The sequence below is a fragment of the Loxodonta africana genome, chromosome 10 (genome assembly GCF_030014295.1).
Source record: "Loxodonta africana isolate mLoxAfr1 chromosome 10, mLoxAfr1.hap2, whole genome shotgun sequence".
NCBI lineage: Eukaryota > Metazoa > Chordata > Mammalia > Proboscidea > Elephantidae > Loxodonta > Loxodonta africana.
This window is the reverse complement of record NC_087351.1, coordinates 66,245,122-66,261,776: the sequence shown is the minus strand read 5'-3', so window position 1 is coordinate 66,261,776 and position 16,655 is coordinate 66,245,122. Positions and strand designations below refer to the sequence as shown.

The 16,655-nt window shown below is 42.5% G+C and overlaps 1 long non-coding RNA gene across 1 annotated transcript; it reads left to right on the top strand.

The window, feature by feature from the left end:
• The first annotated feature begins 2,354 nt into the window (after positions 1–2,354).
• On the top strand, positions 2,355–16,288 carry LOC111750159 (uncharacterized). The gene is made up of 3 exons (XR_002785306.2): positions 2,355–3,262; positions 15,201–15,300; positions 15,994–16,288. It is a non-coding gene; the product is annotated as an uncharacterized LOC111750159 (long non-coding RNA).
• The last annotated feature ends 367 nt before the right edge of the window (positions 16,289–16,655 follow it).

Sequence of the window (16,655 nt, the reverse complement as noted above, 5' to 3'; positions counted from 1 at the left end):
TGGTGGGACATGCAAAGTGGGTTTCTAGGGTGCTGATGATGTTCTGTTCTTTGCTATGGGGATGTTTAGTTTGTGAAAATTCATCTAGGTGCACACTTACGATTCGTGCCTTTTCGTATCTATGTGTTAAGCTTCAATGAAAAGTTTACAAAAAAGAATGTGATAATGTTTCTGTACCATTATCATCATAGATTGCTTCCTGAACTGGAAAGTCTGCACTGTGGTTTTTTCACCAGTAAAATAATAGCTAAGTAATACTCAGTTTTCTTATGCCTGGCACAAAGTAGGCACTTAATAAATATTTGTTGAATAAGAGAAGAATGAATCACAGCTGCTCTGTGGGACAGGTATGCTATTACATAAGAATGCCATGGCATTTAAACAGACCCCATGGGGAAATTTCTATTGTCGGAGATTTTCCTGATCTAAACCATTGTGTCATACATTTGGGAGAGGAGCTGCACACCTCCTGTGTGCCTTCTGACTTAAATCCATGTGTGCAACATGGTGCCCCTGGCTGGTGCAAGTAGTTAACACATTCAGCTGCTAACCAGAAAGTTGAAGGTTTGAGTCCACCCAGAGGCACTTCAGTAGAAAGGCCTGGTGATCTACGTCTGAAAAATCAGCCGTTGAAAACCCTAGGGAGCCCAGTTCTACTCTGCCCCACGTGGCGTCATCATCAGTGGGAGCCAACTCAAGGCCAACTGGTGCAAGTACAAGGCACTCCTTGTTGGCGAGGGAGAGCAGTCCAGACTTAGGGTGATGTGGGCCTCCTGGTGCAGGGCTGCTTCCTCTGTTCCACAGCACGGCTGGGGCCCTCCATGAGGCCCACTTGAGCTGGATCTTTGATGTCATCTCCGTTTAAAAGCTGCATGATCATTTTCTCTTGGTCTTTGATGAGTAAAACGTGAGAGTAGATGTTTGACCTCAGGGCATGGCTTGGGGCAAGGCAGGAAATGCCTCATCTTGTCGGGGTACATAAAAAGGAAATTAAAAGGTACCGTTAACTGGTACATTTAAACTCTCAGGTCTGCCAAGTCGGATGGGAGCCTGAGCACAGACAGAGTTGCAAACACAGCAGATCTGAGGTGGCAGCAACTCAGATTTCCCTCACTCCGCCCGAGTGGAATCTCCTTCAGTCCTTCTTGCCCTCTAGCCAAACCTGTTAGTCAGGAAGCCAAAAGTGTCAAGTGTTTGAGAGAGTGTTTAAGCCACATAAAAGGCCTGTTGAAGTTGCTTTCCAATTAGAAGATTGTGAGTGGTGAATGCACAGACAAGCACACACACAGACACAGAGTCCCAGCACTATAAAATCTGGATTTTGTTTCCTTTTCTAATACTCAAAAACACCCCACTACACAACTCAATGCAATATCTAACAGTGCAGTATCCAGAAACGTGGACCTTTTGAAACCAGACTTCTAAAGACGTGGCTCCTTTGTCTCTAAAGATAGCTGCCCTTCCCTTGGCTGTGGTGAGATGGGGATGAGAAGTGTGAGTCTCCAGAGAGCAACCCCGGGACTGGGGCCTTCACACCAGTGTTTGATTGGGGGTGAGTTAATATTCCAATGGAAAGTGAAGCCCTGTGGATGAGTTGCTTGGAGATTTACTTCTTTCTAATGATGAAGTTGGAGTCCCTGGGTGGTGCAAATTGTTAATGCTCTTGACTGCTAACTGAAAGGCTGGTGGTTCGAGTCCAACCAGAAATACCTCAGAAGAAAGGCCTGGTGATCTTCTGAAAAATTAGCCATTGAAAACTCTATGGAACATAGTTCTACCCTGACACACACAGGGTCACCATGAGTCAGAGTCAACGCAACAGCAACTGGCGGTAATGATCAAGCTGCTTAATCAGCTTGCGTAGCTTGGTCCTTGTGTTGTGCCTAAACAACTAAGAAATTTTCATAAAGGTGTGAAGGGATTGTAGTCTCTTGTGGAGCCAGCCCCGGATAATTGAACACCTGGCTCTCAGTGCCCAGGTTCGCTCTCAGCCCCAGATATCACCCTCAGAGGACATTCATCCCTACAGCAGGAGTTGTGGCAGCCTTCCCTTTATACTGGGGTCCCTGAGAAGTACAAAGGGCTAAGGACTCACTGCTAAGTGAAAGGTCATCAGTTCAAGTCTGCTCAGCGGTGCCTCAGAAGAAAGGCCTGGTGACTCACTTCCAAAAAAGCCGCCCTTGAAAACCCTGTGGAGCACAGTTCTCCTCTGACACACACAGGGCTGCCGTGAGTTGGAATCTAGTAGACGGCAACTGTCTTTTTTTTTCCCTTTGCACTACTGAGGGCCTGGGGTGATCAGCATGAGGGGAAAAAGTGGTGGACACAGTGGTGGGGAAGGCTAGAAGAGGAAAGTTGGGTGATGCAGGCTTTGGAACTGCCAGAATGTGCTAAAAGGCCCTGGGCATTGAAAAACCAGCCAACAAACATACAATGAGCATTAAGTCCTGGGTCTGCTGCTGACAACCCTTCCCCTCTTCTGCTTCTCACATTGCCACCTGTAGATCCATTTTTGGGGTGACAAGAGGCTGCTCCTTTGTTTGAGAGAAAAAGAGGGAAAGGAGAGAAGACAGAAGAGAAGAGCAGAGCGATTAGTTGTAAAGATCCCTGCATATCTGGCTGTGTGAACGGGGGTAGGTCATCTGTCACACAGCCCCTATGGGCCTCAGTTTGCTTATCTACAAAGAAAGGATATCGGACTCTATGATCTTTAAGGTCTCCTCCGGCATCAAAGTTCTACGTTCTATAGTATCTTATAAACAGCTTCCCAGGGAAGTGTTATCGCCAGAGGCTACGGTTAAAATCCAAGTATGTTTCCTGTGAAGGAAATTCCACTGACACTCGTACCTTAGGTCAAATATGTTTACAAGATACACTTGATATTTTGAGGATCCAGGACACAGGCTTGGTTCATTTTTATTGGAGGTAGAGAGAGGAGCATTCTGGAGAAAGGGCTGCTGACTGAGGATTGAGTGATATCCAGTGGAGGGTCCTCGGCCTGCCGTCTCATATGAAAGGTGGTTGTTGTTGTTAGGTGCCATAGAGTTGGTTCTGACTCATAGTGACCCCATGAACAACGGAACCAAACACTGCCTGGTCTTGCACCATCCTCACAATCGTTGTTATGCTTGCGCCCATTGTTTTAGCCACTGTGTCAATCCATCTCATTGAGGGTCTTTCTCTTTTTCACAGACCCTCCACTTTACCAAGCATGATGGATGTCCTTCTGCAGGGACTGATCTCTCCTAATAACTTCTGAAAGGTTAGTTGAAGCAGATGCCAAGATTCCAGAGGCAAAGTTTCTTCACCCTTATAGCTGGCATTGGGAAAGAGAATTTTTCGAGATCCACAGCTGGAAACAAAGTAGTCAGCCTTTGAGATGGCCCCTAATGATGCCTACCTCCTGATATTCATGTCCTTATGTAATCCTCTCCCCTTGAATATGGGTGAGACAGGAATCTTACGTGGTGAAACCTGTGAGAACTGGAACTCAACAGTATGGTCTTGTTTTTCTGGGTCTCTCAAGTTTTCCACCTTTGACAGGGTGTAGTCCACCACTTTTCTCTTGCTCTCTATTTAGTGGAAAATATTTGAGTTTTTCTTCGCTGACAGGTTTCCATCTTATGCAGGTTCCAGCTTTCCCAGGTTTTACCGTACCTAGTTCATACAAGGTTTTTTTTTTTTTTTTTTTTTTTAGTTCATACAAGGTTGGGAAAAGTCTATTACGTATTTTTAGTCAATCTAAAAGTACTAGTACTTCTCATTCCACCAATGAGAACCCATTTCTAACTTTCATTATCCTAGTCAAATTATTTTCATTTAGAAAAACAACTGTTCCTTTCTGACATTGATTGTGCTAATTTGCAAGCCTTCAGTTTGAGTGAGATACTGATCAGAAGCATTTGCTGTAGCTGCCTCTTGAGTAAGGTTTTCCTGACTAGAGCTCCAGCTGACCCTTGGAGTTCTATGCATTCTTGAGTCGAGTGCTATCTTGAGCCTGGGCAGCCTAGCCCTGCAGATATACTTAAACCAAGTCACACACACACACAATGTCACTCTGCACATGCCAAAGTATCTTAAAGCAAATTACAGACAAGTGGCATGAGCCAGAATCAACTCAACTGCAATGGATTTTGGGTTTGGTAAATCAGGGTAGGTTTCCAGAAGTGTTTTAATTTCTTGTTCATATGGTTGGCCAAACCCTTAGTCTCTCTCTCTCTCTCTTTTTTTTTTACATTAATTTGTTTTTCGCTTTCTCATTCTCCACCTACAGCCCTTGAGTTCTGAGACTTGATGGAAATAAAAAGGATGCCCTCTAGCCAAAGAAGGTTACAGTTTCCTACCACTCCAAAGAGGGTTCAGAAAAAGGGGGAGCCATAAATTGAGGTGGTGGAGTTGCTCCAATAGCTGTTGGATCACCCTGGATCCACAGTTATCAGGAGCTACACGGGTGCAGCAGTTATAGGTTAGAGCTGGTGTGTGTTCCAGGGGGCCTGGCTGTGCTAGACAGATGGTTACTGGGATCTCCTTTTTATAATGATAGAGATGGACTGGGATGCTATTATGGACTGAATTGTGTCCCTTCAAAAGATGTGTCGAAATCCTAACCCCTGTGATGTGGCTTTGTTTGGGCAAATAGGGTCTTCCTTTGAAGCTATTGTCAGTTAAGTCATACCGGAGTAAGGTGGATTCCAGTAGTAACCCCTTCTGAGTGGTGTCCTAAAAAAGGGACACATAGACATAGAGAAAAAGTCACACACAGGGGAAGACATCATGTGAAGATTTGTCTACAAGCCACCCAATGCCCAGAAACAACCAGGCTACCAGAAGCTGAAAGGGACAAGGACAGATCTTCCCCTAAAGCTGACAGAGGGTATAGCACTCCAGATACCCTGAATTCAGACTTCTAGCCTCTAGGCTGTGAGACAATAAATTTTTGTTCTTTAAAGCCACCCATTTTGTGGTATTTTGTTATGGCATTTCAGGAAACTAAGACAGATGCCCAGCACATCAAGAATGATGAGACAAAAAAAAAAAAAAGAAGAGCAGCCAGACATTCTGAGGCAGGGCTGCCCAGGATCAAGATCCCATCAATGTTTGAAGAACAAAGCTTGAAGCCAAGTAGAGCATGGGTATCTGCATTCTAACTACTGTCCTTTTAGGGTCTCTGCCCAACACCTTGTGGAACTGCATTGGCTAGTTTTAGATTGAAGGTCTACAGACTTCAGTAGAGGACAGTTTGTGATCGAAAGCAGCAAGCCTCATCACTAGGTGAAATTTGGGGATGCCAGGCCCCAAGAAAGGCAATATCCTGGGAACCCCTTATCACAATACTACCAAACTGGTAAACAATGGGAATCAAACATCTTAGATGAGATAAAGCTTTAAAAGTACAAAATAAATTGACCTAAAGCCACTTCCTTTCCTCAGAACTGTTACTTTTTCCTGCTTCGAAGGAAGCAACTGGGTTGACAGGCCTTGGCTTAGATCTGTCTCCTCTAAGATATTCATCAACTTCCACCCCATTGGCCTCAGTGAGTCAAGACCATTCTACCTCTGTTTGTTGATGTTCTTCTTAACTGCCCTTGGATCACCCCGACTCATGATAATTCCATACGCAAAGGAACAAAGCTGCCTGGTCTTATGCCACCCCCATGAAGAGTTACAGACCAAAGCATTGTTATCCACAGGGTTTTCACTGACTGATTTTTGGAAGTAGATTGCCAGGCCTTTCCTCCTAGCCTGTCTTAGTCTGGAAGCTCTGCTGAAACCTGTTTAGCATCATGGCAATGTGCAAGTCTACACTGGCAGGAGGGTGGTGGCTGTGTTTGAGGTGCATTGGCTGGGAATCAAACTCAGGTCTCCCGCATGCAAGATGAGATTTCTACCACTGAACTACAAATGCCATTGTTTATGGTTAGTTATTCCCTTTCCTCCTGCAAACCAGAGTTGTAAAACTAACCCTTAATCGATTGAGGAATTGACTTTCAGCCGGTGCACACTTCAGTTTGATTGATGCTGGTGGTGTGGGTGTCGAGCAGCAGTTCTTGGGCTTTCTGAGAGATTGCCAACATCCATTAGATATAATGTGTTCAATAAGTAGAAACAGTGTTGCCTCCTGTGTTCCTAAGCTGGTCAGGACTGCCTGAACTATGCCCATGGAAAGATGTGTTCCTTATTGGCTCCTCTCCTCTGGGCTGAGTTTACGCTGACCAAGCTCCAATTATATTTTGCTTTCTAGCTCGCCTGGGTGGGTAAGAAAAGAGCAGGTTTCTTTTGGGTGGGGAAGAACATTCCTTTCTTCCTGTGGGGAAGGTAGTATTTATGTTTCTCAGAAAAGAAGTGCCTGGAGAATAATATATTGCTATATGCTTTGGATGTTTGGGATAAACAGAGAGCAACTTAAGCAATCTCTTTCTACTTTAAAGTGCTGTCAGGAGGGTCAAGAGGGAGTACAACCAAGGAAAGCCCTTCTTCAGATGTAGTGTGTAAAAAAAGGGGTGGTTCCCAGCTCTGCTTAAAAATCACCTGGGATTAAAAAATATATACCATTGCGGAGCCCCACCCCAGGCCATTTCATCCTGACTCTCTGGGAGGTGAGACCTGAGTCTTGCATGTTTCAAACGCTCCCCAGGTGATTTTCATGCATGGCCAAGGCTGAGAACCACTGTAGTGGAGTATTGCATGGCTATATTTGAGTGAGAGAGAGGTGGAATCTTGATTATCTGAGGCTTATCGAAAAGAATAAGAAACTATTGAGTGTCTTCCCTGTGTCATGCATTGTCTTAGTTACCTAAAAAAAAAAAAAAGTATAGTGCTGCTATAACAGAAATACCACAAGTGCATGGCTTTAACAAAGAGAAATTTATTGTCTCATAGTTTAGGAGGCTAGAAGTCCAAATTCAGTGTGCTGGCCCTAGGAGGCTTTCTCTCCCTGTCAGTTCTGGGAGAAGGTCTCTGTCATCAGTCTTCCCTGGTTGGGGAGCTTCTCAGTGCAGAGACCCTGGGTCCAAAGGTTGAGCTATTCTCCTGGCTCTTGTTTCTTGGTGGTATGAGGTCCCCCAGTCTCTCTGTTCACTTCTCTCTTTTCTATCTCTAAAGAGATTGGCTTAAAACACAATCTTGTAGATTGAGTCCTGCCTCATTAACATAACTGCCTTTAATCCTGCCTCATTAATATCATAAAGGTAGAATTTACAACATGTGGGGAAATCACATCAGATGACAAAATGGTATACGGTCACACAATACTGGGAATCATTGCCTAGCCAAGTCGACACAAATTTTGGGGGGACACAATTCAATCCACAACAGGCATTGTTGGGGCTCCTACTTCATATTATCCCATGAACCCCACAATAGCACTGCATGGTACTGCTGTACTGCAATCTCCATTTTAAAGAAAACGACCCGAGGCTTAGAAAGCTGTGCCGATTTGCACAAGGTCACACAGCTAGGAAGTGGAGGAGCTAGAATGTGGGGTAAGGGCTATCTGTTTCCAAAGCCCCTAAACCATGTGCTCCTTCAAAGGACCCAGCCAGGGGCTGATGGAGAGGAAGGGCCACAGGCTTCAGAGGAGAGTGTGTTTGCGGCTATGGTGGTACTCCAGTCAATAAGCCAGGCAATTTCAACATCATTTCAAGGACAAATTCCAAGTATTCATCTGCCATGCAGCTTTCATTGGCCCATTGCACATTTCCTGTTGCAGTTATTTTCCTTTTGCTCTCCCTTTTCGTCCTGCTGCTTCTGGCTTTCCAGAAGATAAGCTGGGCCAGAATATAGTACATTTCAAAAACAGAACTCATTGTTTTTTGGCCCAAACCAGTTTCTTCTCCTGTGAGCTCTGTCCTGGAGAGATGCACCTCTATCCCACTGGGCACTGCAGCCTGAAACCTGGGACTTTCCTCAACTCTTGCCACATCCTTATTTCCCCAATGAGCTGGTGATGGAGCTCGGGCTAGAGCTGCCAGCTAATTACAAGAAATCCACCTCCTCTCCATTTCCTATCACATCGGACTGTTGCCTTAGTCCTACTCTTCTCCTCCCCTCAATTTGATGATTTTATTACAAAAAAGCATGCAGCTTGTTTAAAAACAGGAAAAAACAAACAAACAAACAGTACAGACCTCTCTGAGTATGCCTTTTTTATAGAGTTTTGTCTTTTGGAACCATGTTAATGTTAGACATATTCAAAATATCGAATCAAATAAACAACTTTGGGAAGGTAAAAAAGTACCCTAAAACTGGAAGAAAGCTGAAACAAATGAATCCAACTGTATTTCAAGTGCATAACATTACCACCATGAAGGGGAAAAAAAAAAAACCGGTTGAAGTCACTTATGAATACAGTATTCTGTTTATACCCCCAGTTTTGGGCAGGATGGGAAGATGGGCGAGAACTGCAAACAATCTGAACTCCATATGCTTTTGGGAGAAGTCAGTCTGAAATTGTTTTAGTTGTATTATGGGATTGAGTAAATCAGTTCGTGTTGTTGGGAGTTAGGGCTCTCACTATGGGAGAAGATAGGTACAAATAATGGGGAAAGTAGGAAAGAAGTCTCTGGGGATTGATTGGGATTTAAAGTTTTGATGTGGACTCAGAATTGTGTGTTTGTGAGTGTGTATGTATGCAGATATATGTATATGTCCTAGCTTTGTCTCCTGAGAAGGCCAAGAAACAAAGATACCCACAGTACTAACGAGTATACGTAGCACCCAGATCTGTGTCTCTAATACTATTCCCCGATTAAAGGAACCAGGGCTCTCTGGAGAAATGGCTGATTTCAGGGCTGAGGCAGGGTAGGTACAAGATAAACTTGGAATATTTTGTTATGTCAGAAAGTAACAAAGTGCTCAAAAACAAATAAATAAATGATGGGGTATGTCACTAGGATACAGAAGCCAGTTTGAAGGGATTCCTGCTGGTCAAATCAGGGATAATTTCAGCATTAAAATGAAAGACAGCAGTGAATTATGAAACATGGGGCAGGGGAGGGGAAGAATCCATAAGTCTGTACTGATAATAAGTAGACAAATAAAGAAAAACATGAAGAAGAAGGAAGGGTTCTTGTTATAGTGAAATGCCAAGTCCCAAGTGGTAAATGTGGAAGGGGCGCTAAAGTTGGAAAGTTATCATTTGGCAGCCATCATGGTAAAACTGCTTCAGGCAAAAATCATCTATAGATGCTAGATCTAGGGGAGAAATTCTGATGAGAAGCTGGATATTTGATCTTAAAATGTTTCTCTTCAGGTTGCTTATTAATAGTAAAGCAAAAAAAAAAACAAAACTGTACATACAGTGGAAAAATAAAAAAAGCCTTGATTGGGAGACTAAAGTTAAAACACAAATGAGGGACAGAAGGACATTGTGTATCTCCAGATGGGATACCCTAAGAACATAGCATCACTTACGTATTGTTCCTATTGGTAATACATAACCTGACACTGATCGATAGGAAACATCAGGCAACCTCAAATGAGGAACATTCTATTAAATGAAAAGGGGAAGGGAAGGAGAACTATTATTTAAAAATGTCAATACCATAAAAGACAATGAAAGGGTGAAGAACTGTTCCAGATTAAAGGAGACTAAATACAGTATGTGACCCTAGACTGCATTCTTTGTTGAAGGGGGAAAACACTATAAAAGACAGTTTGGAATTAATTGACAAAAATTGCAGTATGGGTGGTAGATTAAAGTACTGCATCAATGTTAAATTTCCTGAAACTGATAACTCTACTATAGTTATGGAAGAGAATATTTCTATTCTTAGGAAATACATACTGAGGCGTTTAGGGGTAAATGACTATGATGTATGTAACTTACTCTCAGATGGCTCAGAAAAACAAATACACATGCATACAAACACACACACATATACTTTTTTTTTTTTTTTTTAAGAAAGAAAGAAAAACAATAAAGCAAACATGGCAAAATAGTAGCAATAGATGCTCTGGGTAAAGTATATATGGGTGACTTTGTGAATCTGGTGAACACATTCTCAGCTATAAAGACTGGAGATAGAAGACATCTCTTCTATAAAGCCTCCTCTGAGGACCCAGCTCCAGCCCAGACAGAGGGGATTACTCCCCGCTTTGTGTCAACTCTGCTTTTCTTGTAGCAATTACCACACTGTGTTATAGTTATTTTTTTTTTTTTCCTTCTGTGTCTCCTCTACAATATTCCTTGAAAGCAGGAACTAGGTATAATTCAGTTTTTTGAGTATAGAGGGCTGTGCAGTGCAGTCAGAAGTGTGCTGGAGCTGGTTCACACCAACTTACACTGGCTTGCACCGGCTTGCCCCTTGAGCATGTCTCTTCCCAACTTCCCATTCAGTGACCTTAGGGTGGTAGCTCGAAACTGACCAAGGTGGGAATATTTATACCACAGAAATCAGCACCATTGCCTGGAACCATTGGGGAAGAGTCCTTTTCTTTCTGGGTGCCCAAGTTGTCAAGATGTGAATCTAGAAGTGCCAGAGCTGTGTGTTTTCTGTGACATGGAAAACCCAATCTGAGAGAATGATGCCGATGCTACACACAGAGAGAAGCACAGCTGTGAGACATAGAAGCAAAGCATTTGAGTCTTTTAATCCCTGGCATTCCATTTCTGTCCCTAAGACCAGATCCTCACTTACCCCATGGTTTAATTGGGTGAGCCAATAAATTCTTATTCCCCTCTCCTTTTTCTGTCTTTTGTTTGAACTAGATCAGGTTGTGTTTCCAAAATTTGTACCCAATACAGATCAATCTAATCAATTGTTTTGAAGAGTTTGAGAACAGAGACAGCCACACATACTTCGTTATTTCATGTAGCACCTAACACTGTCCTTGGCACATATAAGATGCTCAGGTAACCCATCAGATCCACTTTATGGAACATTCACAGTGTCCTTGCACATGGCCTGGCTAACTGGCTCTGCTTATGTTTGTTATCCCGTGAAACTCAACATTGAGTGTATTGTAATATTGAAGTTGTATTTGTTTGCTATTGCAACAACCAGCCCTTTTTTATCCTACTGATATCTATAAAGAACATATCTTATGAACTGAAAATCATGACATATGGTTAGAAAAGAATCAGTTTGGAACACATGGTTTAGAAGACATGAAATTATGGCATTTCTGGGATATTTTGCTCATTTTCGGGGACAATTAAGTCAGATATAACAAGTATTACATGCTTATTTTAAAATGTGTCTATTAAAAATTTTGTTCTAAGAACATTTTTTGAGAATTTCACTGTGTTATTGAGATGGATGCCCCGAAGGTGCCCCTGAGCCAGGGCTGGAAACCAGAGGCACCCAAAAGGTAGGTGATGCCATGAGTCAGATGCCCAGCAACCATTCTTTCTCAACATCCATGCTATAAAAATATCAGAGCTTAGTTCCAAAGTTCTAAAATAGCAAGATTTGGTTTCTTGATGACTTTAAACCTTAAAATAGGTGTACCAAGCAGACACCTCATTTTTCAGTATAGAATTAAGTTCTGCCTGATAACAGATGGATACTTTCCACATTAATGTAAAATGTGAGCATGCATTGTGAGACAGTGTAATGCACTCCAGGAACTGACGGTGATATATTTAGATACTGATTAGAAGTAAAACTGATACATCATTCCTTACAATGTACATGAATAGTACCAGTGCCTAGCAGTGCCTCTTAGGACTGAGGTCATTTATTTTTCCTCCTGGATATATTGTTTATATCATGTTCTCTCCCTCATGTTATATATTAAATTGTTTAATGTAAGCCATAAGAGAACAGATGCCACTAAAGGTCCTCCCCCCCTTAAAATCCAAAGAATCAAATCTTCTAAAGCAGGTGATCTGTCAGCTTTCATTCCTCAATGTCATTGGTACGGACAGTTTTTCTTATCAGTTCATTTCGCATTCCCAAATTGAATGACTGTTAATCTACAACATCTGAGCAGAAAGACTGGGGGCTTCCTGACTTTTATTCAGGCTACTTTCTGGGTCCTAAATGTGCGTCCGCGGGAATGAAAGCTTCTCTGAAGTTACTAGGAAAATCAATTCCTCATTGGAAAGTTTCTTCAGTGGAAAGACTGTTTAAAGTCAAGTTCATATTAACTACTATTATTGTTCATGTTAAAGGAAAACTTGTGGAAAATACCTATGTGTGTGTGTGTGCATAGTGAGACTAAAGAAACTATATGTCTTCAACAGTTGGTAGGGTCCAAAGTTAAAATATTCTGTTATAAGAACCTCTTCAGTCTAGAACAATGATGATGATAATCACCGTTTACTGAGGCTTTCGGTGTGCCTGCACTGTGCCAGAACTTCACATAGACCTTCTCGTTTAATCTGCATCAAAATAAACCCACTGCCATGGAGTTGATTCTGACTCATAGCAACCCTATGGGACAGAGTAAAACTGCCCCATAAAGTTTCCAAGGAGCACCTGATGGATTTGAACTACCAACCTTTTGGTTAGCAGCCATAGCTTTTAACCACTACGCCACCAGTGTTTCCGAAAATCCACTATTAGGTGGTTATTATTATTTCACATCTAATCCATCATTACGTCTTGTTACTGGCTTCAAAATATCTTCTGGTTCTGTTTCCCAGCACCTCCCCTGAGACCGCCCAGTCTAAGCTGTCCTCATGTCTTGCCTGGATTAACGCAATAGCCTTGTAATTGCTCTCTCTGCTTCTCTCTTGTTTCTGTGGTATTCATTAGTGCTACCCACCCCATATTCTGGCCCACCCTCCTCCTGGCATGTTGAGTTGGATTGTATTTTTCCATCTTTTTATGAAGTTAGGTGTGGCCATGTGATTTGCTTTCACCAATGAAATGTATGTGAAAGTGATGTGTATCACTTCTTCGCCAATGAAATGTATGTGAAAGTGATGTGTATCACTTCTAGGTTGAAGCTTTACGTGGGTGAGTCTGCCACGGAGCTCTGTATTGATTCAAAGAGAGGGTGCGCTGTCTGTCCCTGTGCCCTGAAGGAGGAGAGCTAGAGCAGAACCCCAGGCACCTTACAATGGAGTGGGAAATAACCTTTGCTTTTGTAAGTCACAAAGACTTTGTGGTTGTTTATTACAGCAGTGTGGCCTGGCCTATCCTGATTGATGTGCCCCCTTACAGTCTTTTCAAACTGCAGCTGGAGTGATCCTTTCAAACATGAATCAGTCCATACTGCCCAGAACCTCCAGTGGCTTCTCATCAAAATAGAATGAAACTCAAAGTGCACCTGATCTTGCTACCTCTTTGACCTTATTTCCTACCCCTCTTCCCTCACTCCCTTCCCTCAAGCTACACCGGCCTGCTTGTCATATGACTGTTCCCCAAACTTTCTTACCTCAGGGCCTTTGCACCTGCACTTTACTTCTGCCTGAGTAGATTTCCTTCAGATATTATGAAGCTCATTCATCGTTTCATTCTGGCCTCTGTGCGAATGTCCCCCCTGCCCTCAGAGAGACCTTCTCTGACCACCTTATCCGAAATAGCACCCCACCAATCTCTAACACCTTATCTTGCTTTTTTCCCCAACGGTCCAGTCCAGTTCAGTTGCTATTGAGTCTATTCCGACTTACGGTGGCCCACGTGTATCAGAGGAGAACTGTGCTGTATAGCATTTTCAATGGCTGCTTTTCCAGAAGTAGATTTCCAGGCCTTTCTTCCAAGGTACCTCTGGGTAGTCTTGAACTTCCAGCCTTTTGGTTAGCAGCTGAGTGTGTTAACACTTTTTTTTCATAGCATGTATCAATTTACCACCATCTGACATTGTAGTCTTTTGCCTGTGTTCCTCCTGAGGGCAGGGATTTTTGCCTGTTTTGTCCACTGTTTTATTTCCTGAGCCTACGACAATATTGGCCCACTCTAGGAGCTCAGTAACTATTAGTGGTAGAACTGTTGAGCCTTATTTTACACAGGAGGAAACTGAGGCTCAGAGAAGTGAAGTAACTTGGCCAAGGTCACATGAATAGTCAGTAAGGGAGTTGGGATTAAGCCTAGGTCTTTGATTCCAGTGTGTTCGTCAGCTGGACTCTTCCCAACACAGCACCCTGAAAATTCGCTCAGAGCCTGTGAGCACTGCGCCTCTGGGTCTTCCTGGCCTCACACTTTCTCTGGCTTTTATTTATGAGGCTTGAGGTTAGGATGAGTGGTTTTGAAAAGTTCCACACTCAATTGTGGTTCATTAGTCACGTGGGTTGTAATCTGTTTTCTAACTTCATCTCTACAACACTATCATTGTGCTAATGTGGAAGACTTCACACATAATAAATAAAAAATCATGGGTGATACAACAGTCACTACTTGGTTTTAAAATGAAAGGTTTTTGCACTTAAACCCTTGAAAGTGGAAGTGTCTGCTGTTTTGGGAATTTACTCTGAACACAAAAGGCATGTAGCATTTTGAAGAGCACTGTTATGAATTAAATTATGTCACCCTCAAAAATCTGTTGAAGACTTAACCCCTGTACCTGTGAATGTGACCTTGTTTAGAAATCATGAGTCCTAATTCCATATGAGTAGTGTCCTTAAAAAGAGAAGAGACACAGAGAGGCAGAGACAGATCACAGCCACCTGCAAGTCAAGAAACGCTTGGGGCTACTAGAACCTGAGAGAGACAAGAAAGGATCTTCCTCTAGGGTCTTTGGAGATAACACTCTAAATTTGAACTTCTGGCCTCCAGAACTATGAGGCAATAAATTTCTGTAGTTTAAAGCCACCCAGTTTGTGGGATTTTGTTAAGGCAGCCCTAGGAGAATAATAGAGTCCCTGGGCAGTACAAACAGTTAACATACGCAGCTACTAACTGAAAGGTTAGAGGTTTGAGTCCACCCAGAGAGACCTCAGAAGAAAGGCTACTTCTGAAAAATCAGCCATGGAAAACCCTATGGAGCACATTTCTGCTCTGACACGTGAGGTTGCCATGAGCTGGAATCAACTCTACAGCAACTGGTTTTGGGAGACTAACATGGGCTCCTGTCTTGGAGGCTGTGAGAAGAGTTTGAGTTGGGCTGGGACAGCTCACGGGGTGCCCAGAGGGCAACACTGCTGCCCACACAGCACTGAGCCTCAAGCGCCACTGGAGCTGCGCCTACTCTGCTGACAAAAGAGATACCAGGAGCTGAGGTGCTAAAAAGGCAATCGTGATGGAGATAGGTTCTGTCAAAAAATGTAAGATTTGTACAGATAATCAGCTAATGTCCAGTTGATGTTTTTATAGACTCACAGACGATCAGAAGAGGGAGCGAGTTCCTTAGAGCTCATCAGACCGGTGTTTTCAGAGTATGGCGGATGGACCACCTGCCTCAGACTTAGGAGCTGTGAGTCTAAGATGGAATATTCCCGGGTCCCACTCCAAAACTCCAAAATGAATCAGAATTGCAGGGAGGAGAGTGCAGGAATTTGAATATTACACTCAACTTTGGGTCTTTTTCAACCTTCTCATTTTATAGGCTCAGAGAAATTGAGGCCTAGGGATTTGATTCTTGTGGAAATGATTATCTCAGACTTCACCAAGGAAAGGTGAAAGTAATTTTCAGGGTAAAATAAAATTTTAAGAGTCATCATTCATCTCCTTTTTTGGCATGAATCTTCATAATAATAAAATGTAAAATAAACAAAAAAACACAGGTCGGTATATGGAGGATGTGGCAAACAGAGGGTTTTTTCTAACATCCCTAGAAGTAGGTTTTCAAGAGTCTCTACACACCCTGTTTTAGAGCTGTGGACTCTTGTCAGAAACAATAGCATTACATGAATTTTACTGCTGTTTGTACCAGCAAAATTCAGGCTACTAAGAGTTAGTCAGCAGCTAGAGGAAGTAAGACAAAGAGTGACAGATTGGGGAAGGAAAAGAAAAACGAGTCAAATCCCAGCAGATTATTCATCAAAATAAATATTGTGAAGAGCTTTTGCAGAGGCCCTTATTACATTGGTGAAGGGATAAATTTAGAGCAGGTTAGTGAAGTGAATGTATCTATGGTAACCACCACAATTTTTTTTTTCCTCCACAGATGTGGAATAAGGCTAAGGACCTATCAATCAACCCAGGAATGACTGATTATTGGAGAACAGAAGATTCTCTGTAAGTTTACCCTTTATATTAATCCATGAAAAAAATCCCTAGAATTTTGTGGTCAAATGTGGCTTTAAGTGAACAGATAAGAGCCCAAGTAAATGGGAGCACTCCTCCATTCCTAAGGGAAGTTGGTGAACTGCCCACATAATTTGCTGATAAAGGCCCATCTGTTAAAACAAAGTACCGCAGCATTGGCAATACATTTCAGCCAGAGACCATAAGTGGATATTTTTCCTTGACAGTCTTCTTGGCTTTTTTTTTTTTTTATGCCCAGCGAACTATTTGAGAATGAAATATAGATGATGATATTGGCTTTAAGTTAATGTTACACTTTTTGCTTGGAGAGAGAAAAATCCGTCAGCAGGACTTCTCTGGTAAACACTGTTGCGTGATAAATTGTTATGAGAATAAAGTCATAAGGAAAACTCGGCCTCACAAATGACACACGTAGAAAAACAGCAGATGTCTGATGAAGTAAAGAACCAACTTATTGCCAAGACCTTGAAAAACAAAATTAATTTCCTTTCGTCTTTGATAATGATGATGTAATGTAGTTAATAGGAAGAGCCTGCCACGCTCAAGTAGTTATAAAAGAAG